This window comes from Sus scrofa, chromosome 7, assembly GCF_000003025.6.
Source record: "Sus scrofa isolate TJ Tabasco breed Duroc chromosome 7, Sscrofa11.1, whole genome shotgun sequence".
Classification (NCBI taxonomy): domain Eukaryota; kingdom Metazoa; phylum Chordata; class Mammalia; order Artiodactyla; family Suidae; genus Sus; species Sus scrofa.
The window spans coordinates 95995736-96022031 of NC_010449.5; the positions used below are offsets into that span (position 1 = coordinate 95995736).

Genomic DNA, 26296 nt, shown 5'->3' on the forward strand with positions numbered 1-26296 from the left:
GTGATCAGAGGGAAAGAGAAAGGAAATCGCACAGCACAAGGTGAGTCACCAGCATTATGGCCCCAGCCCCAGCATCGATAGCAGGGGAGCAACACATAACAGCTCTTTGGAGCTGTCCCTTCTGACCTGCAAGAGCTGGTCATGCTGCCTCAGGACACAGGGGAGGTCAGAGGGGGCAGGTGAGGTTCCCAGGGACAGAGCTCAGGGGCACTGCACTGCCATCTGAAGTGTCTGTGCCCACGCGTGGAAGCCTAGCGGGAGTCCACACTCTGCACAGCAATGGGAGCTGTGCAGGGAAGTGGCCTGGCAGTGCGGGTGAAGGAGCAGCACATCACTACAAAGGGCACATGACGGCCAGGTCATTCCTGAAAGGACCCGTCACTGGCTGGAACTCTTCTCGCCATTCCAAGTATCATGTTAGCCAAGTCAGTAGCAAAAGCACGGCCTTTGACTTAACTCGGCCTTAGAGCACCGGGCCCCAGCAGACCAACACCCGAGACTTGGACTGCAGAGCTGGGCTCTGCTCTCAGCCATAGCGCTCCCCCACCCCCCAAAGAGAGATGCCAGCAGCAAGAGGACAACTGTGAGCCACAGGATGTGAAGACTTTGACCTTCTATTTGGCAGGGAAGAGAAATTTGGATGACATCTCCAGGTTTCCCAGGGTTGTGAGTCAGATGGGAATCAGCCCAGAGTGCACAGGGCAAAGGCCATTACTGACTCTGTCAAAAAAGATTTGATAGTCTTGCCTATAGCTGGGGTTTGGTTCACCCTTCTCCAGAGCGCCCAACTGCCAAATCCACCACATAGTGCATCGTGTTGCCTCTTTCACGTGAGGGACTGTGTGCTTCTCAAGAAGTATAGCCAGGGGGCGCCAGTGAGGGGCAGCTCTGCCAACCTAGTGTCCCCCACAGAGAGTCAAGATCCCCCATGGCACAACCGCTCTTTGGCAAAGCCACATCCCAGCAGGAGGCCCCATTTCCTCTCTTCCAAATCCTCACAGAGCTGGTTCCATCATGGTCTTTGGGGGGAAATACCAACTTTTCAGTCAACATAAGAACCCTTCAGAACCCATAAGAACCCTTGGGGCTCCACCAAGGCAAAGCGCACTGAATTAGTTCTGAGCGTGAGAGTGGGGACGGAAATGACTCACGGTGAGGGAAGTTGGGGACACTTAGCAAATAGCAGGTGGGAGCACTGAGAAGAGGACTGATCTAAAAGTTTTTCCAGGACTTCTCAGGGCCCATGCAACTTAGAAATCGCCATGGCTCTGAACTGATGACCCTCTCAAAGTGACACCATGCCAGTGACCCTGGGGAGAGAGAAGCCTTACATTAAAAGCCTGGATAAACATCCAGCTAATGCTCTTGAAAGCAACTCCAAGAACTGCCTAAGAAGAACACTGGCCAGGGTTGCTCCCCATTCCAACCTCTCTCAGAGAGTCCTGGGATGGGAAGAAGAAGTACCAGTCTGAGATTCTGAGTGGTTTGGGCTACAGATGCCCCAGTTCTCAGATAGGATACCTACGAAGGCTGAACATGAATTCATAGACACCTAGGTCGGCAGGCTGACACTGCCTAGTTCCATGGGCTCAGGGAACACCCAGCCACACCCAGCCAGCTTACAGTAATTGTTCATGAACAAGGGTTTTAAAGCACCTGCTGGGCCAGCCATTGCACTAGGCAGAAAAGATACAGTGGTGAGCAAGACACTCCCTCCCCAAATCCCTCTAGTCTGGTCAGAGAGAACTCAAATTAATAAACTACACGCATACCCATTTACTTAGAATTGTCGGATAAGTGCCACGAAGGAAAATCCTAATTGGCAATGAAAACTCATAGGAGAATGAAATCTAGTCTGAGATGTCAAGGGAAACCTTCTCTGAGAAAGAGCTTTAAGCCGACACCTGGCAGATGAGGAGGAGTGATAGCTGGGTGGGGGGAGGATGCCAACGGAGGAGAAAGGCAATGAGAGAGGGGCTCTGAGCAGTGGAGAAGCTTGGTAAATTCAAGGGAAGGGAAAGGCCAGGAGGCAGGGGCTTAGCGAGCAAAAGGAAGAGGGCAAGAAGTGCCCGGAGAGGTAGCTGGAGTCAGATCATACGGGCACTTATCTAAGGATTCGGGGCTTTAAAATCATCAAAGCTTTTTAAGCAGGGCAGTGACTGGATTACCTTGTGTTTTTGAAGGAGCATTCCTTCAGCTTGAGGGATCTTTTGAGTGATGCAGCAGTTCTGAAACTTGATTGCAGTGGTGGTGACATACATGATAAGTGTGCATAGAACTATACACTGTACACGTGTATGAACACACGTGTGTGAATGTAACACCAATAACATGTGAGTAAGGTCTGTGATGGCCTGGATGTCAATTGCCTGGTTCTGAGCGCGTACTCTGGTCACATCAGATGTTACCATTGTGGGGAAGTGGGTCAAGGGTGTATAGGACCTTTCTGTAACTTGCTATGAAGCTATAATTGTTTCAAAATAAAAAATTGAAAAGATCTTTTTAAATAGGGAAAGTAAAAATCTAAATCCTCAAGAGGAGGGAAGGGAAAGAAAAGGAAGAAAGGGAAGGGAAGGAAAGAGAAGGGAAGAAGTGGGGGAGGGGTGCAGGGGAACTGGGGGAGGAGCAAGGGGAATGTCCAGATGTAAGAATTGTTGCCAAGAAGCTAGTTTGGAGGTGGATGCTGCTGCCAGGACAGAGACAAGGATGATGAGACTGAGGTGGAGATTTGAGAACTATTAAAGAAATCATTGATGGGACTTAACTGCTTTTTGGATGTTGGGAGTGTGGGAAAGAGAGATGATGAGAAATATCCTTAAGATTCCAACCTAAGAAACAATGTGGGTTGCAGTGAAATTTACTCAGATGAGAAAGACTATGGAAAACATAAAGGGATCAAACGGAGGAGGGGGAGGATTCACTCTGTTTTGAGCTTGTTGAATTTGGGAAGTCTCTGAGACTTTGGATGGAAATATCAAGCGGATAGTTGAATACATGGGCATAGATCTCAAAAGAGAAGTACGGACCAGACGTACAAATTTAGGAGTTTTTGCTAAATCGATGGTCATAAAAACTATGAGAATTAATGAAATCGTTTCGGAAAAGGGAAAAAGGAAAAAGCATTTAGAACTGAACTTTGAGAAATTCAGCTATTTGAAGATCAAAAGAAAGAACCAACAGAGGAAGGGGGGGAAGAATGCCAGAGAGAGGCACACTGGGCAAGTATGGGTCACAGTGGCCAAAAGAAGAGCTTCCATGAAGCAGAGGGTGGTCAGCTGCATTGCCCCCTACAGGTCCTTGAGTTTGTCACGGCTCAAGAAGGCCCCTGGGTGAGAGCGTGTTGACAGAGCAGAGCAGAAGTTACCCTACTAATAGTAACAGCCTTCAGCAGTGTTGCCTTCCCTGGGAAGGAAGGTCAGCACATTCCAGAGCATGCCATGGAGCTCCACAGCCAACTGTGCATCTGGATGCCTCGGGGTGGTGGGGGGGGTGCATGTTTCGTGCAGCAGACAACACTCCATAAATATTTGCTGAGAGCCAACTCTGCTTAAGACCTCGCCAACCCCTGAGCTGAGCTCTGAAGACATTTTCTGGGCTAGCTTTGGAACAGTAGCAAGTGGGCTTGAGAAACTCCTGTTGGAAGCTCTCCAAAAATCCCATGGGCTTCCTCTGCATTCCTGTCCTGAGAAAGTTACCAGCCTCCCCCAAAGACTTCAAAGCCAAAGGAAGGGATCGAAGTTCCCTCAGCCTCCACCCCGGGTTAAAAATGCAGAATTAGCCTCAGCTCTGGCTGCAGAGCTCAGACATCACTTGGGTGCAAGAGGAAAGGAGGGGATGCAACTTCTCCACCAGGGAGGGTGAGACATGAAGAGTTAAGTCACCCAAGCTGCAGTAGCAGGTGCAAAAACTGTGCTCAGCACAAAGTCCTCCTTTCCATGCCACCAGAACCGTTTGCCTGTCTGCTGCCTGTCTCCATAAACGGACAAAGTCATTTCCCAGATCACACCATAAGGATAAAGCTTCTTACCTACCACGGAAACGACTGAAATGATGCCTGTTGGACAAAAGGGAAAATTTCTCAGGAAAGTGTGAGAAGCCTATTTCTAAGTGTTACTGCTAGAAGTCCTTATTTTTGCCCTAGAGTAGTTTCTAAAATCCTTTGAAGCAAGTGGATAATAGTCTTTACAATTCAAGGGTGGTACAAAATAAAGAGGCACGTTGGCAGTAAAGCAACTTATTAATGGTCACCCACTGCTTAAAGATTCCTGTTTTAATATACGCACTACTATATAAAATAGATGGGTAACAAGGACCTACTGTACAGCACAGGATAATCTACTCAATACTGTGTAATAACCTATTGGGAAAAAGAATCTGAAAAAGAATGGATATAGGTATATGTATAACTGATTAACTTTGCCATACACCTGAAACTAACACAACTTTCTAAGTCAACGTAGTCTAATAAAATTTATTTTTTTTAAAAAGATTCCTTATATAAAAAATAAAAAAGATACCTGTCTTAATCCCTTTCGTAAAGTTAAGCTGGAGTTCCCATTGTGGTTCAGTGGTAACCAACCCGACTAGTATCAATGAGGCCCTGGGTTCGATCCCTGGCTTCACTCAGTGGGTTAAGGATCTGGCATTGTCGTGAGCTGTGGTGTAGGTGGCAGGTGCAGCTCAGATCTGGCATTGCTGTGGCTGTGGCATAGGCGGGCAGCTGTAGCTCCGGTTCGACCCCTAGCCTGGGAACCTCCATATGCCATGGGTGCAGCGCTAAAAAGACAAATAAATAAATACATAAATAAATAAATGAAAGTTAACCAGCGTTCTCTAACATGCTTGCTTGGAAGTCTAGGTTTTCCGTATTTCCAGTTTTCTTAAAGCAAGGAATACCTGCATTATTACTTAAATAGCCCAACAGAGTAAAAAGGAAACAACCCTTCCCAGGTCCCCCTGGGTGAGATGATTCAACAGGACATTTATAAGATTCCACTTACCAAAATGGATCTAGAAAGAGGCATGGTGTGCATGATTCATCCCAGCCGGATCATTAAACACCAAGTCCTCCCTGGGTGTTCCTCCAAATCTGGTCTATCAGTAGGGTTCAATACATCAACAAACCTTCTGCTCTCCTGTTTAGTTGGTCCAGAGGTGAACTTGGTGTGAAGAGACCTTCTGAATCCAGCCCTAACCCCTTACAAAACGGACCCCAATCCTTCCTAAAAGTTGAAACAGGACGTGTAACTCACAGCCACCAGAGGCAGAGACCTAACTTCTGGACAGGGCTTTTGCACAACAGAAATGAAGCTTCAGGGAGACGAGTGGGGTGTGAGAAGTTTCTAGAAAGATGGTTTATGAGGCTAGAATGTATGAAATGACAGCCTACCGAACTCAGGGGAAAAGAGAAGGCAGGCGTCTGAAAGCAGGGACTGCCCCCTTGCCACCAGAAGGACGCATCTCCTGTCTTTTCAGAACCCACATGCATGGACACTGAGAATGTTCCAGGGACGGTACAAGCATTGGTATTTGAGTGAGAAGGCACACAGACAAACATCCAGACAAAACCAGTGGTCGTTTTCTACTCATAGCTGCCCCCTTGCACATGCGCTCATATACAACTGCCCACACCCATGGATATTTCCAAACTTTTAGGGACAGAAATATCTAAATACACCTTTTGGTTGAGTTCATGTTACACTGTAACTTAGAAGCCAACAGAAGACGTTAACCGGTCAGTGTCACTCTATGGATATTCAGCACAGCGAGAGAAACAGTTCGTTTTCAACAAACCCTCAGCAAAAAGAAATCTACAAACTGCTATGACATGTGTCTCTTACATTATGATCCTTAATAAAAGAGTTTTTTATTTCATTATTGCCAATATTTAATTTGGACTAGGCTAAGCTGCATCACTGATTAAATTAGAGCTCCAGGGAAAAAAAAATTATCTCACTAGGTATGTGCTGAAAACATAAATAAAACAGATACAAATAACTATGGAACCAGAAAGGTCTATTATTTATTCATTGTGAAATTATAAATACCCAATTATATTTTATTACCTTATTTATCAATGTTGATCTCTTAAAAACTAATTTCTTGGGAAAAGAGAACCAAAATATCCATGGTTCTCAGGCAAGCAAGTGCAAAATTCAAATTGTGCTCCTTGGTCTGATGCCTAGCTTATAGAAATCATATTATATAAAATATGTAGGATCAATTCCAATCTGAAATAGCATCCAAAACAAGTCTCCATAGGCATTTGTTACAAAATAATTTGGCTCAAATGTCTAGCAGTTCTCTATATTCATACACACATACAATTTCTAATATTTACATACTGCAAAAATATATAAGAAGCTTTAGCTGAAGAATTTATGCACAGCACAGTCAAATCTGAATCATCCATGCTAAAGAGTAATTTTAGGAGGAAAAAAAATATTCATAGCTCACTTTGGGAAGCCATCTCACTCCATCAATCCATTCATTCTCATTTCTTCCCTCTCCCTCGCTCCTCTCTGTCTCCCTCTGTCTCAGTCTCTCCCTCCCTCCTTTCTTTCCTCTCTTTCTCTCTTTTTTTCCTCTTTTCCTGTGTCTAACCCCCTCCACTTTGAGACCCAGTTTGTTGGGTGGAGAGAATGAGGCTCTGAGATATTAAACTTAATCTGCAAAAAGGGGGAACCAATTCTAAACAGTCAAGAGTTCAACTTCCGTGCACATATATCATGCCAAGCATGTTACCCAGGCACAGCTTTCTCACACAGATGACTTCTCCGACCCTGCTTTGTAAACCTTCTGCAATGGTCTGCAGGCTCACCTCTCATCTGCCCCAGACGTTACCTCTAACACTAAGACATCTACAAAATCCATGATCACGATGCACTCCAAGGGCACTTGCATGGCTCCCTTTTCCCTCATTTTTAAGGTACCTCGAAGAGGGCAAAGAAGAGAAAGAGAGTAGAAAGGATAAAAACCAAACAGACCAAAAAGACCAAAATGCGTTAAAAATAAATGATGGTGTGAGCTTTGGCTGATTTTTGCTTGGCTAAAACACTTTACCATCAATGAGTTCAACCCATCTTAGAGGTCTGCTTATCCTCCCTTAAAGCCGTCAAACTGTAGGCCACCCAGGTACCACACAGGAGCAAGCCACAGGGATTGTTGCTTCAATTATCATCAATACCCACAATGAGCACATTTATGCAAGAACTCAGGAGCACTTTTAATAAGTTAAACAGTGAAGGATTCATGATGCCATTTTGAAATGGCCCTAGAAGTTCCCCAAGTTTTCATGGTCAAGTGTAGTCTGAGTAGAGTCTCATCTATAAACCTGAGGGCATTGTGGTTGGTCCTCAAAGTGAAGTAAGGGGATGGGATAGCCTTGATCTGGTTTGATGTAACATAGCTGAATGGCCCAGGTTGGGGCCAAGGCACAGCACCAGAAAGATGTCAAGAGCCACAGTAATGATTCCAGTGCCCCTAATGAGTCATAGCAGCTGAGGACCAAGGATCATTTACTAATTTCCTCAACCGTACTTATTGAATAAATAAGTGTAGCTGGCACTCTTCTAGGCACTGGTGATACAGCAGTGAGAAAAACCAAAACCTACTCTCGTGGAGCGAGCACCACAATTGGAGATACATTATAGCATCTGAGTCCCTTGAACAAGTCACCTGACCTCTCTGGGCATTAGTTTGACAATATATTAAACAAAAGGATAGGACTCTGTTATCCATGAAGCTGTGGCTCTGTCTACACCACCCATAAAGACTATTTTTAGAGACACTCTTGATCCCAAATTGCCCATCTGATTGATGGAATAAACAAGCCTTCTAAAGCTTTCCAGCTGAAACTCAAAGTGAAAGAAACTAAGAAGCAAATTTAAATAATCAGTTAGTTCTGCTAGAATTCCTGGCAACTCTTTAACTGAACTACACCACTCCTTGTCCAATACCATGACAGAAATCACAAGAAATCTAGAAACCAAAAGCAATTTTCATCAACCACACTATCCACCCCCATGCAGTAAGTTGGGCCTAAAAAAATGGGTTGTCAATGAATCTGCAAGCAGCAGAGGCCTTGGGTAAGGCTTCACCCGTGAGCAATATTAGATCTGGGTTGAGCTGCTTGTGTGACAGTAGGCAGATATTGCCAAGCAGGGAATGGAAGAAGAAGATCGTCAACATGAGCAACTCAGGTTGACCCTTCTGAATTCTTAGCTGGAATTGTAGATCGTAGGCAACCATCTACAAGTGATGCTTGTCCCACAGCAGTGTATGGAGACCAGTCTGAGTCATTGTCCAGAGCTCAAACTTGTATTTGACGTGAATCCCTGACATTGGCTGTGCATTTCAGATCTTTTGGATATCATGAGCAGATGTCCATGGGCACTGGCTAAAGGCTCTGGGTTTTCTTTACAAAAGTGCGCCTGAAGAAGAAATTGTTGCTCAGATCAGAGACCTTGTCCTGGAGGATTTATGGTATAATTGATGGGTACCTGGTGGAAAAAGAGCAGTGATTTGTGAACCTTGATTATCTGTGATCCTCTAACTGCTGATCTTCCGTGAATTGGAGGATGGAGTCACAGGTGGTCTAAGTCTCAAATTGTCTGAGGAGCTTTCAGATGGCAGTCCATTCTTTCAAAAATATTTCAGAGTTGTACCAAGTTAGAAGGAAAAAGACATTTGCTTGCTTTTCTGTCCTTTTCCACATGAGACTGGGAAGCAATCATAAAAGTGCCTACAAATAGAGGACCGATAGTGTGTCCTCTTTGTCTTAGACGCTTTGTCTTTATTTTTTTAACCATTTTTAGTCTAATCTTGAGGGTTCTTCTGACTTTGCAATTCACTTTATTGTGATCAGGCTCTTATAGAAAAGTAATTCTACTGAATTTGACCAAATTTGCTGAGCACCTACACCTGCCAGGAACCATACTAGGTGCTGAAATTTCAAAGATGAATGAGGCATGGATCCTGCCTTGAGGAGCTCAGCTTTGGGAGATGTGATAGGCAGCCTCCAAGGTGACCGCCGACAATCCCCCTCTCCTGGTATTCATAAGCTTGTGTAATTCTTTCCCTTCAGGGTGGGCTGGACTTACTGACTCACCTCTAGCATGTAGACTATGACAGAAGTGATGGGATGTCACTCCTAATATCAAGTTATAAACAACAGTGGCTTTCATCTTTGACACTGTCTTATGCTTTCTCACTGACTTGCTCTAAGGGAACTCAGCTGCTGTGTTGTGAGATGTCCTCGGAGAAGTCTCGGTCCCACAGCCTAGGAGGAAATGAGTTCTGCCAAAAACCATGAAAGTGAACTTGGAATTGGATCCTCTCCTAGTCAAGCCTTCAGATGAGACAACAACCCTGAATGATGACCTGACTGCAACTTCATAAGAGATCACCACTGCCACTTCTGCCTCTCAGCTGCCCACATCTCAACCGTATTCCCCTTGCAGATGCACTGGAACTACCACCAGGACTCAGAGGCCACCATCAACCACCAGATCAACCTTGAGCTTTATGCCTCCTACATCTACTTGTCCGTGTCATACTATTCTGACCACAAGTAATGTGGGTTTTCCAAATATTTTCTTCACCAATCTTGTAAGAGAGGGACTATGCTGAGAAAATGATGAAGCTGCAGAATCAAGGTGGCTGAATTTTCCTTCAAACTATCAAGAAACCAAACTGTGATGACTGGGAGAATGGGCTGAAAGCAATGGAATGTGTACTGCACATGGATAAAAGTGTGGACCAGTCACTACTGGAACTGCACAAACTGACCACCTACAAAAAAAAAAGTGACCCCCATATGTATGACTTCATTTGAGACTCATTACTTGAATGAGGAGGAAAATCCATCAAAGAATTGAGTAACCACATAACAAATTTGTGCAAGATGGGGGCCCCCAAATCTGGCATGGCAGAGTATCTCTTTGATAAGCACATCATCGGGAAACAGTGATAATGAGAGCTAAGCCTTAAGCTGGCTTCCCATAGCCACTGGGTGATTTATCTGGTCACCAAAGCAGTGCATATTTGTTTAGGCTAACTTTACCTTTTCTATAAGTCATACCAAAACATCTACTTGTTCTTTCCTTAGTACCATTCCTTCAAATAAAATAACTTGGTGCCCCCCCAAAAAAAACAACCAAAAAAGCAAAGGCACTCAGCTAAACCACACCTAGATTCCTGATCCATACAAACTATGAGATAATAAATATTTATGTTTTAAGCTGTTACATTTTGGAGTAATCTATTATGTAGCAAGAGATAACTATTACAGGTTATATACATATTTAAATGACTATAATACAACTTAATGAGTGCTATAACATGGAAATTAATAAAGTGCTTACAAATGGAGAAGCCACAAATAATGAGGAGTTTGGGGAAAGCCGCTGAGAGGAGATAGTATTTGAGGTGGGCCTTGAAGGATGAATAGGAGTTTTCCAAGTAAAAAAAAAAAAGAGTAAAAAGAATTACGAGAGAGGAAATTACAAGAAATGTAAGGTACATGGTTCATTCAGGCAAAGCAGAGTAGCCCAAGAAGAGCAGGGGAAAGGGGGAGCAGCAAAAGACAATGCTAGACTGTGAAGGGCCCCTTATACAGGTATACTGATTTCAATTTGACTCTGTAAGCAGTGAGGAATCCTTGGAGTTTTTTAAGCATGGACCTGATTTTCTTGTACCCATGCCTTAGAGAGACGACAGTGGTAGGACAGAGGTTAGATACAGTAGAGACAGCTAGGGCAAGATGACCAGTTACAATATCCATTTTTTTTTTTAAGTTTTTTCTGAGCACTTAAAATGTTCCAGGCACTGTGGGAGGTGCCAAACAGTGAAAAATCCAGACAAAACTCCTACTCTTATGCAGTTTATGTTCTGGTGGGGTACTAGCCTAGCACCAGCCTAGTAATCATGGTGATAAATGTAGGGAACATTTGAGAGGTAGAATTAGTCAATAGGACATGATTCCTGCCTGGACATGGGTATGAGGGAAGTCAAAAAATGACACCAAGATTCTTAGTTTGGGCCACAGCATAATTAGGTGAGATGGAGACAACAGGTTTGCAGAGAGTAGCAGTAGATTCCAGGTTGGCATATTGCATTTGTTGTGATGAGACAGTCAGTAGAGATTCTAGGGGTCAGGTGAGAAAATATGGGTCTATACTGAGGAGAGAGAACAAATGTAGAAACATATTGGAAACAAAATTTAGAAATCATCAGGTGAGGGTGGCAGATGAAGCCATGGTACTTGGTGAGATATTCAGGGAGAGAACACAGAGTGAAAAATAAAAAGGACCTCATTGGGAGGAGGGGGGAAGGTAACCACTGGAACAGAAGACATGGAAGGGCATCGAGAAGAGAACGCAGTGAGGAAGACAGAGGGGATGTGGTCACAGGAGGAGGAGAACCTGGAGAGAGCCCTTCATGGCATCTGAGAAGTTGGAGGAAGGGATGGTCCCCCCCATCAAGGCAGAGATGAAGTAACATAAGAACTGAAGAGAATGTATTACTCTGAGAGTCACTGCTGATTAGAACTGGATAAAGTGATCCCCAGGAGTGGTGGACCCTCATGCCTCTCTGGACGACTGGGTGGTTTCAATGTTGTGGAGGGAAGAATTCAACAGTAGACCAGGACCAGCTCACAACAGGCTTCTCCTTCCACGGGCTTTGCCTGTCAGGCTCAAATTTGGAAATACCACACAAAATAGTCTTAGGAATACTGCCTTTATCTGATTCCATTCATTGATAACAGGAGTCACTTTTTTCTTGTATCTTTTTAGGGCCTCGCCTGTGGCATGTGGAAGTTTCCGGGCTAGGGGTCGAATCAGAGCTGAAGCTGCTGGCCTACACCACAGTCAATCCTTAACCCACTGGGCCAGGTCAGGGATCAAACCTGCATCCTCACGGACACTATGTTGGGTTCTTAACCCACTGAACCACAATGGGAACTCCAGGGTCACTTTTCGATGTAGGCCCCATGGCCAAAGCTAGGTCCTAGCAGCATCACTTTCCATCCTTTCCCTAGGAGATGTATCACATCTCTGAAAGCCAGTTCTTTCCTTCTGACCTTGGATTGAAGCTCTTTGGTCCCAGATGTCAGAGCCCTGCCTGCAAGGCTGGGGCAAGTCCTGGTGGAGGCTTCTCCCACACAGCTCGAGTCTGGTCAAGTGACCCTGCATATTCTCCAAGAACGGCCAGATCCAGGAGGGACAGTGGTGCCGCAGGCAGGACAGCAGCATTGCAAGTCAGATGGAAGAGTATAGAGGATGGAAATGATTGCCAGGCAGTAATGTTGGTTGCTGTGATGCTCTTTAAAAATGCCATTGAATTCTTTGATCCTCTTCTTTTCAAGAGGTGGAGAGGCTATTCCCCAAACATCGAATGATTTGTTTTAACAGACACAGTAAAAAGGAAGCGACAATATGCAGCTTTGGAAACTAAATTATAAAAAGACTCAGGTGTCCATTTTGGTTTTTTTTTTCTCTCTCTCTCTGTTCCCCTCCCTCTATCACTCCCTCTTCCTGCTCACTCTGAAAAAAGTCGGCTGCTATGTCATAAGCAGCACTATGGAAAGGCCCACACAGCAAGGAACTGAGCCTGGCCTCTGGCCATCAACCAGTAAGGAACTGAGATCCAGATGAGCTGAGGCCAATCAACACATTGTGAATGAGCTTGGCAGCAACTCCCTCAGCTCCGGTCAAGCCTTGAGATGACCACAGCCCCATACAACATCTTGGCCACCACCTCATGAGAAAACACGCACCAAAACCACCCAGCTGAGCCATTCTCAGAATCCTGGTCCTCAGAAACTATGCCATAATATCAATGTTTGTTGTTCTAGGCTGCTGTCTTTGGGGGTAATTTATTATGCAGCCACAGATGATCAAAAAGTGGCAAAGAAGAAACAGTAAGGGGTCTTGTGGAAAGGTTCTAGAAAGGCCAGGCACTTGATAGGACTCCTGCTGAGGCAGAGTCCCAGCCACAGCAAGGCCCAGCACCAGGGTGAGGGGTGAAGGGTGGAGGTGGGGGCTGGGATTTTATCTCATTTCCTCTCCTCCAAGTAGGGCTGCTACTTTTTAAATGAATCTTCTTTAAAAGAACTAATAGTGGGAACTAAGGTAATTTACACAACAGTGTGGGGATGACTAAAAAAAAGAGTGAATAGGTGTGAAACCTCACCCTGGGGCAAGACTACGTCTGCAGCTTCCTGGGCCTAACCTGTCTGCACAGTGTGGACGAGAGGGGAACTCTCCACTGCAGAGGCTGCTTTCTTTGGCCTCCAGTCTTGACCTCTATCCTCACCCTCTCCCTGCTCCACCCTCCTTCCATCTTCCCGGGCCTCTCTCTCACCTCCAACAACCTCTCTTTTTTTTTTTTTTTTTTTTGTCTTTTTGCTATTTCTTGGGCCGCTCCCTCGGCATATGGAGGTTCCCAGGCTAGGGGTCCAATCGGAGCTATAGCCACCGGCCTACGCCAGAGCCACAGCAACGCAGGATCCGAGCCGCGTCTGCAACCTACACCACAGCTCACAGCAACACCGGATCCTTAACCCACTGAGCAAGGGCAGGGTCCGAACCCGCAACCTCATGGTTCCTAGTCGGATTTGTTAACCACTGCGCCACGACGGGAACTCCCAACAACCTCTCTATGTAGGTTCTCTGGAACAAGTCTCCCATATAAGAAAGTCAGGGACTTCTTGGAAATTCCACAAAGTGATATGAACAGAGAAGCAACATACAGCCAGTATTTTGGCCTAAAGAAAGCAATGCTTGGAGATTTAATGATAATTCTTCTAACATTTTCAAGTGAACATCTTTCTATTCACTGGTTTCCTTTGATTCCCCATGATAATCCTGTGAGGCAGGCAGGACAGATAGAAATACTGCTGATTTACAGGTGAGGAAACAGACTCAGAATGGCTCAGGCAGAGAGCAAGTCGTGGAGCCAGGGCTAGTAGCCTTGTCTTCACCCCCTGAGCCCTTTGGACTCAACTTCCCACGCGGTCTCTCACCACATCATGATCCAAGATGGCCAACCCAAATGCAGTGGCCTAACTTGAGTTATTTTAAGCTGTTAAATATAAGAGCATTTCCCCCTTTTATTCACAAGGAGTTGGCTAGGGCATAGTAATATAGGTCACTGCGTTTCTCTGTGCCTCAGTTTCCTCAGTTCATACCACACAAAGCTGACTGGCTCTCCCCTCAGGCCTTTTGGGGCCTCAATGTTCCACGCCTCGAGCGAATTCCCTCAGGAAGCCAGGCTTGCTCACACAAGGCAGGGCAACGTGTCCTCACCATCTGGCAGTGACTAATCCTGGAAAACCCTGGGGAAGAGTGGCCCAGGAGTGAGCCAGTCCAGCCCACACAAAGGGGCCCTGGAGGCTGCCGGAAGTAGGTCGGCAGCCTGTGGTGGCATTATTGGGCTTTGGCTCCTGAGAATCTCGACAGAGGTCCTCTAACCTCATTGGCCACAGCTCCTCTCCCAGAGGCTGGAGTGTGTGTGTGTGGGGGGGGGAGTGTCCTTTCCCTCTCCCCACCTCATCCTCCTACTCAGACTTCTGGGCCATTATCCCACATGGAGCTACCCTGAATGGACAGCCCGTCACCACTCCCCCAGGAGAGCCTCTGTGAGAAGCACAAAAAGACATCTGGCATCCAAAGCCAATTTTCACATCAGCCCCGGAGATCTCAGTTATATTGTCAGTCGAGAAAGGATAGAAATGTTCTTCACTTTATTTAGGAGAACAAAAGGCAGCAAGAAAGGACCCCATTTTTGCATTCACCAGACTGCACCACAGTCAAGATGCCCACAACCCTATCCCCCTGGCTTCCCCCCAGAAGCCTCAACAAGGGTTCGCCACTCCTTTTAATTATTTTCCCCCTTCACCCTTCAATTCCCCCAAGTCGCTAATCCACTTTCCAAGTTGTGATGGCAGGAGAATGAAAAATGAGAATGGCGGTGGTGACAACCAGCTTCCCCTGAAGCTGCTCATCCAGGCTCCTTGAACCCATGATATCCTTCAACAGTCTCAACAAGAACAAAACAAAAATCATGCTGTACCAACCCTACTTAAAGGAGAAACATCTTTGGGCTCCAGGGAAGTACAGCAAAACCCAGCACCATCTGTCTGGCCTTGTATTAGTTCAGCATTTGCTTCCAACCCCCAACACAAAGGCACCATGAGCTCCACACTTGCCCTGCATCTTTGGGCATTCAGTCCCACTCATAGATCATTTTCCAGCAGCCAAATTCTCATCTAAGATTAATCTGACTTTTCCTTACAATCAAACAAATATTTATCCAACAAATTCATGAATGAGAATTGATCTCGCTGTTTGTTTAGAAAACTAGAGGAGACGATTTTATTTTTTTTTCCCCCCTCTGGATAAATTAGGGAGCTGAGATAGTACAAGAGAAAGCAAATCAATGGCTATTTCCAGTTACCAGCATCTGTCTTCAGATTTAATAGAAATAATGCCCTAAGACACGCAGTATATTCAGTACAAAAACACCCATCGATACTGGGGTAATGCAAAAGGAGAGCCTTTCCTGGTACATCGTAAGTGTGGACAAAAGCCTCATAACTGTTTGGAGATTCCCAAAACTCTTCTGGGTAAGTGGTGATCAAGACAATTCCATAACCAGGGAAATTAAGGCCCTGAGCATTTCTGAAATGGCTCTGGTTCACCCGGAGAATAGATGTGAGAGACTTAGAATATTCATCACCAGAAATCTGACGTCCCTTCAGAGTGAGCTCAGTACCTGTGCCACTATTCCATCCCGTGACACGGTGGACATCAACACCCAGTGCAACTTTCTCTGCACTCCTGGTGGCTGAGACCTTGGGATCCTTCTCAACGCAGCACTCCAATCAACCATGACCAGTCTATGGTTTGCACACAGGGAGAAAGAGAGTTGCCACCTCTGAGCCAGAAGCTGTTAAGCTTAGTAGGTTAAAAGTCTCATGTGAGAATTAAGTATTCAAACTGCAAGCAGGTCACCAAAGAGATACTTAACTGCTGTTTCCCTTTCTGTGAGTGAGAGATCCTCTCAAAACAACTAGGACCACAAACCAGAGGGGGGGCCTTGTTTAGGGGTTGGACTAACAGACAGTATTCCTATGGTCATGTATTTCTGTGTTCACAGAAAATCGTCTGGAAGACCCTTTCTAAAAAGAGGTGTTTGGGGAGTTCCCATCATGGCTCAGCAGAAACAAATCTGACTAGCATCCATGAGGACGCGGGTTCGATTCCTGACCTCGCTCAGTGGGTTAAGTATCTGGCATTGCCATGAGCTGTGGTGTAGGTTGCAAGCACGGCTTGGATCTTCCATTGCTGTGGCTGTGGTGTAGGCCAGTGGCTATAGCTCCGATTTGACCCCTCACCTGGGAACCTCCATATGCTGCAGACGCAGCCCTAAATAGACCAATAAATAAATAAATAAATAAATAGAAGTGTTTTTAATAGTGATAAATGTTTTTCTCTACTTCATCAATTATGAGGTACTAACCCACCCCTCCTCAAGTAATTCCTATGTCTTTCTCACCCAGGCAGGGAGTAAGCTCCTTAGCATGACAAGCCTCTTTGCTGCCCAGTCACAACTGCCTTTTTTAGATTCATCTTCTTTCATGACCACTGACCCAACCACTTCTACACCCTATTTGACAGTCTCATGGGAAAGTACCTGCCATAATCCTCCCCTCCCCGCCCCACCCCCAACCCCCCTGCTCTTTCTGCACTTCACACCTTTGCACACCAAGGTCTCTTGGTCCTGTGTCTCAACTCCCCTTCACAGCCCAGCTGTCAAGCACACAGTCTACACTCTGGTTAGGTGAAGGGTGGTCCACCAACCAGCAGCATGAGTATCATTGGGGGGGCTTGTTAGAAACACCCCCAGACCTATGGACCTAAATCTGCATTTGAACAAGATGCACTGCCCTAAATTCACCCCCTCCTTTTCTGGGATACCCACCCAGTCTTCCTTCTCTCTAACCTGACTTCCCTCCTCACCTCACCATCAAAAATACTCTCACTGAATGAGTGAAGCTCTCAATTCCTAGATGAGTAAAAGGATCCATGTAATATCACCTCCACTTGGGCCTGCTCTTGGAACTCCTACTCATCTTTCAAGTCTGGCCCAGGTAACCCACTTCCTTGATGACATTTCTGCTCTCCAACACAGACAAGGAAACCAAAGTGGGCAAACTGTCTTACCACACCCCATGCACCCATAGCATGCTGCCTTTAAGAATGACATCAGGAAGGATGCCCCTGGCCTCCCCCCAAAGCCCCTCATGGCCACAGTCAAGGGCAGAACTCCATGGCTAAAACAAGTATGGCAAGTTGCAAGCCGCTTTGTTGACAAGGCCCCCATGTGGGCTGATCTAAATCAGTTTCCCTTGTTCAAGTTCTTAACCACTGGGGCACCCTCTGCCCAGTCCCTCAATCGCCCTGAAGACCATTGTCTGCTCCTTCCTTCAACACAATCCCAAGAACCCTCTTCTTTCACTCTCCTTGCCCAAGGGGGAATCAAATCCTTTTCCTCTGGAGAATAAAGACCTCAGAGAGGAAATATCAGCTGCCGGTTTTCCCACTTCCCCAGGCCATGGCAATGCCATTCTTGTGACCCAGTGGCTTTCCAGCTTGAGAGGACCCGGGAGATATTTTAAACATGCAGCTCCTGATGCAGAGCTCCTTGGGCTGCACTTGGTGACCTCTGCTTCCTAGACTCTGCTCAAGGCTCCTGCATGCCAGCAAGACGTGCCGTGATGCAGGTGTGTAGGACCATGGGCAAGTTCACCAGTAACTCTGACCTTGAGTTCACCCTTGGTCATAGGAGGGCCCCACGACCCTTCCTGCCCACCTCATCCTTTTATTGCGAGGATCACAGCAATAGCGTATGTGCTTCTGCTTTTTTAACATGGAAAACATTCTTAGGGCAAGGTTTTTTCACTCTTCTGCTTTGTTTTGGCACTAACAAATAAACCTCTGTTCCCATTCCCAGAAATTCTGAGTTTCTCTCAACCTCAGGGTCTACTGTCAACATACTCTTAAGTGCTTCAGACAGTCCTGTGATTGTTGGATACAAAGGACATCATACTAGCCAGTATCCAGACATAAACCATCTTCCTGATAGCAGTTGATTGGCGTTTTTTTGTTTGTTTTTTGTCTTTTGTCTTTTGTATTTTTAGGGCCACACCCACAGCATATGAAGGTTCCCAGTCTAGGGGTTGAATCAGAGCTGTAGCTGCTGGCCTACACCACAGCCACAGCAACACCAGATCATTAACCCACTGAGCGAGGCCAGGGATCCAACCCACAACCTCACCACAACTGGAACTCCTCTGATAGCAGTTTTGTTTGCCAGAGATCTCGGGGTCTTGTGCATAAACAGGAGGCCTTAGCTTCCTATTAGCACCTGAGATGGGCAACATAGACTCGCTCCCCAAGATAAGGCCTTTCAGACCACAAAGCACTTGAACATTCCCTTTGTGCCAGTAAGAACAAGCACAAGTGCCCATTCCAGGGTTTGTGGGACTGATCCAACTCGGTAGGAAGGAAGTAAGATGCCATTTCTACTGTGTCATTATGAACCATTGAAGACCTTTGCAACCTAATTAAAACACACTCATTGAATGATGAGTGAATCCAATAGCCCCAGAACAAGCATTGCTTTGCACCATCTTCTATTTTAGTGTCTATTCAACTATCTTAAGAGGGATATACCAGAGCCAAAATCAAAAGAGCACAGCTAGTAATAGCTAGCGTGGTCTTAGCTTATTGAAGATACCATCAACTCGTGGGATCCGAGGAGGCTCCAACCCGCTGACCTCACTACTTCTTACCACTTACCTCCCTCTCTGTCACTGGCCTCTCATACACCCATATCCAGACGCGGCCATATCCACCCCTAAAATCACACCCTTGTATCTATCTGCTTACCCTTTTCTCTCTCATTCCTGCTCATCCCAACTCCAGTTAAGCCCAACCTTCCATCTGCTCCCTGCTGAACCCAAGCGAGAAAATCACACCACTGAACTAGCCGGTCTCACCAAACACGACCATCAATCTTGGCAGTGCCCCATCTTTCCCTGGTCAAACATTCTCCCACATCTCTCCGTCTCAGGTCCCCCACATCCTCTCCTCACACTCTTCTGATTTATTTTTTTTTGAACCTATTTTTATTTTACTTCATTTTTGAAAAGGCTCCAACTTAACAATAAAAAATGAACAACCCGATGAGAAAAATGGGCAAAAGAGCCAAGAGGACATCTCACCAAAGAGTTTGCAGATAACAAACAAGCACATGGAAAGATGGCCAACTTCAAGTATCATTAGGGAATTATAAATCCAAATGACAATGAGATACCACTACACACCTTATGAGAATGTCACACTCTTCTGATTGAGCTGAGAAAACATATAAGTAATAAGAGTCAAACGTCCTTGTCTTCTCCACGTGCTCACACCCGCCTCCCTGCACCTGCTTCTCTGCACCTGCTTCCCTGTGCTTGTCTCCCTCCTGTCACCAGAACCAACTCTTCCAGCTCCTCCTGGCACCTGGATCCCAACCTCTCACACCTGCCCAAGAACTCTGTTCCTGCTAGAATTCCCTCTTGCATCATCAATTTCTCTCTCTCTCCTCAAGTGTCCTACCAGCATACAAATAGGCTACAAAGGAGCCTGGCTTTCAAAGAGACCAAGTACCCCCTTCATGGAGGACCCAAGTCCTGTTCCTCTTTTTAGCCCAACTCTTTGCAAAGGCCAGTGCTCTCTGTCCCCCTTTCTGCACCCTCTCTCACACTCCCCTGCACACTCCCCTGCCCTCCTCCCTCCTCCCTGGCTGCCCTTCCTCTGTCTCCTTTACTGGATCTGCCTCCTTACTCAAGACTCTTCTTTTCATCTAGTTAGACTCACCTCCCCTAAATATCATCTACACACTTGTCGCTCCCAAATGGATATCTCCAGCAAAGACCTCTCCCCTGTGTCAGACTCATACATCCACGTGCAAGTGGTTGGGAGCCCAAAGAATAGAAAGTAAGAAAGATCCAAAATGGCAAAAGATCACTGTGGGAAAATTCCCATCTCAAGGAGTGGTGGGGACCCTGCGGAGAGGAAGGGAGCCTGCAGCTGGGGACTGTAGTATCTTTGCAGAGGTGGGAGGTGGAACTCACAGCAAGCGGAAAAGCTGATGACACCAGCTTTCGGAACGCCCAAAATGCGTTTTGCTTTTTTATTCTTTTTATGGCCGCACCTGCGGCCTATGGAGGTTCCCAGGCTAGGGGTCCAATCAGAGCTACAGCTGCCAGCCCACACCACAGCCACAGCAACGCGGGATCCAAGTCATATCTGCAAACTACACCACTGCTCATGGCAACGCTGGATCCTCAACCCGCCGAGCGAGGCCAGGGATCGATCCCGAGTCTTCATGGATGTTAGTTGGGTTTGTTACCACTGAGCCATGATGGGAACTCTCCAGAAAGCATTTTGGATCATGCATAAGTAAAGAAAAAAGGTCACCACAGGTTCCAGAATCATGAGAACAGACAGGAGAAAGTGAGAAGAGAACGAATTAGTAAGTCTTAGGTGAAGGAATTGAGGAAGAGGAAAGGAGACAAAGAAAGAGGTGGGAGACAAGAAGGCAGCTGGAAGCACTGGGCAAGCGCATGAGTGTAAGAACACTTGCAGAGATTCTGGTCACGAAAACAGAGAATTTGGTCCTTGCTTATTCAAGAGACACAACCAGAATTCTGGTTGAATTCTTAACAAGATGCAGAAACTCAATCCTCTGAGTCTTTGCTAGAAGGGTATTAGTATTATTACTACTAATGGCCACCATTTATCAATGTGCTTCCTGGGTGCCAGGCATTTTGAACACACTTCCTAATTGAATTCTTTTTTTTTGCTGCACCCATGGCATATGGAAGTTCCTGGACCAGGGGTCACATCCAAACTGTGACCTACACCATAGCTGCAGCAACGCTGAATCCTTAACCCACTGCACTGGGCCAGGGATTGAATCCTAGGCCACCTTGGAAGGGGGTGGCAGAAGCACGATGCAAACCCACAGCTTATCCCAACCTCCACCAGGGTAAGCACCATACCCCTGAGCCACGGGAAACAGGCAGTGGGGAGAGACCTTCTCCTGACACAGGGGGGTGCTGGGGGGCCTGAGAAGCAGCACCCCCCCCTCCCTAGAAAGCACTGACTATCATGGGCCTCCCAAGTCAGAGGGCTGCCCACCTGCACCGAGGTCCTGCTGTGCTCTCCACCACCCACTGTCCCCTGTCCACACTCCAGGATGCCCTTGAGGGGAACCTGAGGACGCAGCAGAGCGGTGTGAGGATTTGGGGGAACTGCTTGTCCCCAGCCCTGGCAGCTAATCTAGGACGTGGGATTAAAAGCACTCCCGAATTATCCTAGGGTAAAACCAGGTCAAGGCCACCTCCAAATCCCGCCCTCACAGAGTTAAAGGGGAGGAACTGGAAGGGCTTAAAGGGCAAAGAAGTTAATTAGCTAGGGGAGAAACAGAGCCTGGATGGTGGGGGCGGGGGTGATGGAGGCAAGGCAGGGAGCACCCCGCTTGGCCCCCAGAGCCCGAGGTCTTGGCAATGACTCTCCTGTGTCTCCGTCTCCTCCTCTATGGGATCAGGTCTGAAGGCTCTTCTCTGTGCCTCACCGCTGAGGACAGGGCAGACTATGGGGCCAATGCAGCCTCATCTGAAATGGGCCTCGGGATGGGGTGGTTGGGCCTGACTCTGGAAGGTCAGCGCTGGGAGGGACCAGTGATTCTCGACAGGTGTGCACCCCGCAGGTGCCGGGACCCATGGGAAAGATGCCCTGTCTAACCCTAACCCAGCTGGTTCTCTATCTGCCTCTTCAAAGAGGAGAAGAGGGGGATGGAGTCAGGGGTCAGGGGAGTCACCAATGTGGATGGACAGAGAGAGGACAAAGGAGGCATCGACCTCCAAGACATGATTAGTGGTCATGTTGGGTCAAGGATGGCAGGGGGTGGGGATGGAGTATAAGCGGCCATCGCCCCTCCAGAGACCCCTGTAACAGTGCCTGAAACTTCCACCACTGAAGCAACCCCGGGGGCTTAAAAACCTGACCTCCAAAAAGCCACAGTGAAAATGCAACCCAGGATAACGTGAAATCATGTTCCTGACCTAATCCACCTGAGCCTCTGACTGTCAGCCCCAGAGTGAGCCTCACCCCTTCCTCAAAAAGTACAAAGAAACTGAGCCCCCAAATGATGAAGCGATGGGCCCAGGGTGGCAGGACAAGGTGGCAGCAGGGCTGGGACTCTCACCCAGCCCTCCTAAGTCTTTCCTCAGCATGGACTGGCCCCTGAGAACATTCCGGGGGAGGGAGGGTGGCTGCCATCTTGGTGTCCTCTTCCCAGGGCTCCCCCTGCTCCTGTTCAGCCCCCACAGCAAACCAGAGCCTCTGGGGCCTCACCAGCTGACTCCTCCCTGACCCTGCCTTCTGGAAGGATGAACACACATCAAAACCCTGGGGCCAAAATACTCCTGGGTACTGTCTGCTCTGCGCCCAGCTCCCTTTTCCACAGCCTTCTGGGAGGGAGAAGTTTCCAGAAGGGACAGCCCTCAAGGCTATCACAGAAGGGGCACTCTCCTAAGAAACATTCCTCTGTTTGCAGAGTGGTGATAAGACAGGAGCATGGGGAGGAAAAAAAAAGTCATATTTTAAAACATCACATTCTCACTGAAATGGCACCCTGGAACTTTTGAGTTCATCTGACCAATGCCAGGTTGGGTTCCTTAGTTACAAAGACAGAGGCTGAATGTCTTTTGAAGCAGGTCAATTAAATGATGCCTGGGGGACCTTAAAAAAGAAGTGATGAAGGGAAAGACGTCCCAGGAGAGGAAAAGAACCTGACCTGGGAGAGAGAGGGAGCTCTCTGCTCCCCTCCCGACAGGCTCACAGCCACAGTCCTCCAGAGCGGCCCGGCACAGGACAGCCTGGCCAGGGCAGCTGGCTTTTGCAACTGCCCAGTCTGCCCTTTGCTGGGAAATGTGGATTCCTTAGCACAGGCTAAACTCACAATGCTGGCCAGCCAATGGGTAACCCGACTCCCAGCAAGGATGGATTCGCCCAGGAGCCAGAGGGACTCCTGTTACTACAAGAAAAAGTAAGTTCCCGGAGGAGGAGGAGGTCAGAGAAGAGGAAACAAGAATGAACAGAAGTACAGAGCGTATGATTTAAGGAAGGAAGGAGAGGATGCAGGAGGGCCCCCCTCCCTGGACAATGGTCAAAAAGGAAAGAAAGGAAAAAAAAAAAGCAGGAAAGAAAGCCTGGCCTTTGAAGTCAAATAGACATTTGCCTGGCTAAGGGCAAACTACTGCTTCTCCTTTCTCCACCTCAGTTCCCTCAGCTGTCAAATGGGCCCAAGACCACAGGTCGTTAAAGGGAATCGGGAGATGAGAGAACCTCTGATGACATGTAACTGGTGCTCAGTGAGCCCGGCTCCCCTTCTCTCCTTGGCTTACAAAGCCAGCCCCACGTGGTCCCAGGAAAAGCCCAAGAGGAAACTCTCACCAGGGAGCCCTGGACAAGGCACGGGGGTCTTCCAGGGAAGGGGACAGTGATTCCAGCGGCTATGGGCTGACTCATTGGGCCAATCGTCCTTATTTCCCTCCTCACATTTTGGGAGCTCTGGAGTGCTCTTCCCCCAAATGAGGCATGCAGCAGAAATGAGCTGTGATTAGCACAGCAGAGAGACCAGAAGGATGGGGGAGGATGGGCGAGCAGCTGCAGTTTCCTGGAATTAATGGAGAGGGAGCAGGGAGGGCAAGTTGCTGTCTCTGAAGATCTGTCTCCCTGTGCCAATCACCAGGCAGAGACTTCTCTTAAAGCCAACCTTCTCAGGCTCTGCAGGGCGGAACCCAGTCTGAGGGCTGCCTGTGATAGACCCATGCGCCATTAGAGACAGGCCTAGGGTGTTCTCTGTGAAGCATCCAGCGAAATTTCAAGCCAGGGGGTAGGTGATATAGATGGATTCATGAAACAGACACAGAACATTGAGCCAGATGCAGTTAACACTCGGCCCCGGAACATTGGCTGTATCCGATCTACAGCAACGCTACAGTCCAAAGGCAGAGGAAGCAAAGAGTGATTCCAAAAGTGTTTGGTGAGACAGTGCTGTACAAGGCCCAGGCGCTGCCCAGATGATGGAGGTGGGAGGGGAACGGGTGGATCCAGGGGCTGGCATCCAATCATTTTTCAAGGGAAGGTGGATATTACCCCACTGTGGGCTGCAATTCCGTGCTGTCAGAGGACCTTTTCAGTCCAGGGCTCTGCCACCTTTGGCCACGCCTAAGCCAAGGCAATGGTCACTGAGCAAGCAATGGCAAATGCACTCATATAAATATCAGAAAGAAGATCTGGAGTCTGGGCTCTACCAGGTCTGTGGTCACCAAGTCACTTAACCCTTCTGAGTTTTGGTCTCTCATCTGCTAAGTGGGACAGTGATCCCTGCCAAGGCTGCCAGGAAGATTGCAAGGAGAGTGCAGTGTCACTCTCTGTCAACATGTCAGGAAGAGCCAACGACACTTGGCCACCATGAAGAAGATTGCCCACAGACTTTGGACTCACAATCCATATGCCTCACACATGGCTACACCTCTCCCAGCCTTAGGGGCCAGTGAGGGCTCCATCGACCAGATGACGTGGGGAATACGAGCATGGGAACAGAAATGGAAGTGAGGACAGGGCATTGCAATCTCACCACTTCCTCATCCTTCAACATGTAAATCAGCTAAGGGTGTCCAGATAGCGGTACCAAAAGAAGCTTCTACCTCCAAAAACCATGGCTGGAAGCTAAGCCTGGTTGCCTTGATTTTTCTCAATGACCTTCATTGACCTTTCAGTCTAAAGGGTACTTTTTCAAATAAACCCTTTCTCGCACTTCACAAGGAGGCCGATCATAGATTTTTGATCCCACATTCCTATTGGCCTCTCAGATAAAAAGCTCCAGTATAGGCTAGGCCCATACTCCTCCCCAAATGCATTACAAACCAATCAGTAATATAATAGCCGTTTCTCTGGTTTCAGAATACACCTAGTGGGAAACGCCCATGGAATTGTCTGCTACTAAGCAAGATGAACCTTTTCATCAGTTGGGCAAGTGTCACGCAGAAGACAGGATACACTGGGGTTCTGTTACAAGTCCTTTAGAAGGGATTCTGATCACCCCCTTTCCCCACAAGGGCTAGGATCCTTTACCCACAGAGGCAGCCTGGTGAAGAAGCGTGTAAGAAGCCAAACTTCTTGACATGCACAGGGAGGCTATCCTCACAGAACTGTCCTAAACATCACATTTTCCCTGCTCAAGAACTCACAGCTCCTCAGCTTCCTACGGTTCCTATTCCCTTTGCTGTGGATCAGGCCCCCACCTCATGCCTCCCCACTCCATTCGGGCTCATCTCCGCACAGACCTCAAACCTAGTGTCACGCTCATGTCCGAATTTGCTCAGACGTCTCCCATCATTGTTGTCAGCCTGCCTTCTCCCTGCCCACCTGACTCTACTCATCTCTCTGTGAAGACCTACTTAGCCTGCACTCCCAACTCCCTTTGCTGAGTCCCTCTGATAGTCACATTTTGCACCAACTTGGCACTTAATTAGATGGTCTTGTCTAAAATAATACAGCGGCCACCTGTCTCTCTTCCTCATGAACAGAAAAGATGTCTTACACCGTGGAGAGAGTCTTAGCACCAGAAAATCCTCGACTGGGAATATCAGGCTTTAGCAGCTGTGACTACTTTTGTCAACTCCATCTCTCTGAACCTCAACTTCCATTTCTGTAAAAAAGGAATTACAGTCTTAACCTGAAAGGACTAAATATGGCTTTCACAAGCTAACATCTGTTAAGAAGCCTATTGGCAACTAGCACATAGAAAGTATCCCCCCAAGTTTGTTGCAATTTCCCTTGGCTTCTCTTTTATGCCCCACAAAACCTAGCACAGTACTGCAACAAAGAAGGCATTCATTAATTGATCAGCAACCTAAAGCGAACCAATAACTGAAGGGTCATTATGCAAAGTAACAGTATGTGGTCAACACGTATTGATCTATTTTTCAATTATGGATGAAAGGTTGACATCTACGGAGGGAGCACAATCCATTTTAACTAAAGAAGTTTGCAGGATTGCAAACTGCCAGTCTCTCTGAACCCATAACCCAGCCAAGCAGAAGTTTCAACATGAGCATTCGTGCCAGCGATTCATCATACCCCTCCTTCACCCCTTCAAGTTCCCT

The 26296-nt window shown here is 47.2% G+C and overlaps 1 protein-coding gene and 1 pseudogene across 1 annotated transcript in view; one reads left to right on the forward strand and one right to left on the reverse strand.

Annotated features, from left to right (window-relative positions):
- DPF3 (double PHD fingers 3) overlaps positions 1-26296 on the reverse strand; it is a 279933-nt gene that overhangs the window by 21314 nt on the left and 232323 nt on the right. The gene's annotated exons all lie outside the window — the stretch shown is intronic.
- On the forward strand, positions 4767-13379 carry LOC110261628 (annotated as a pseudogene).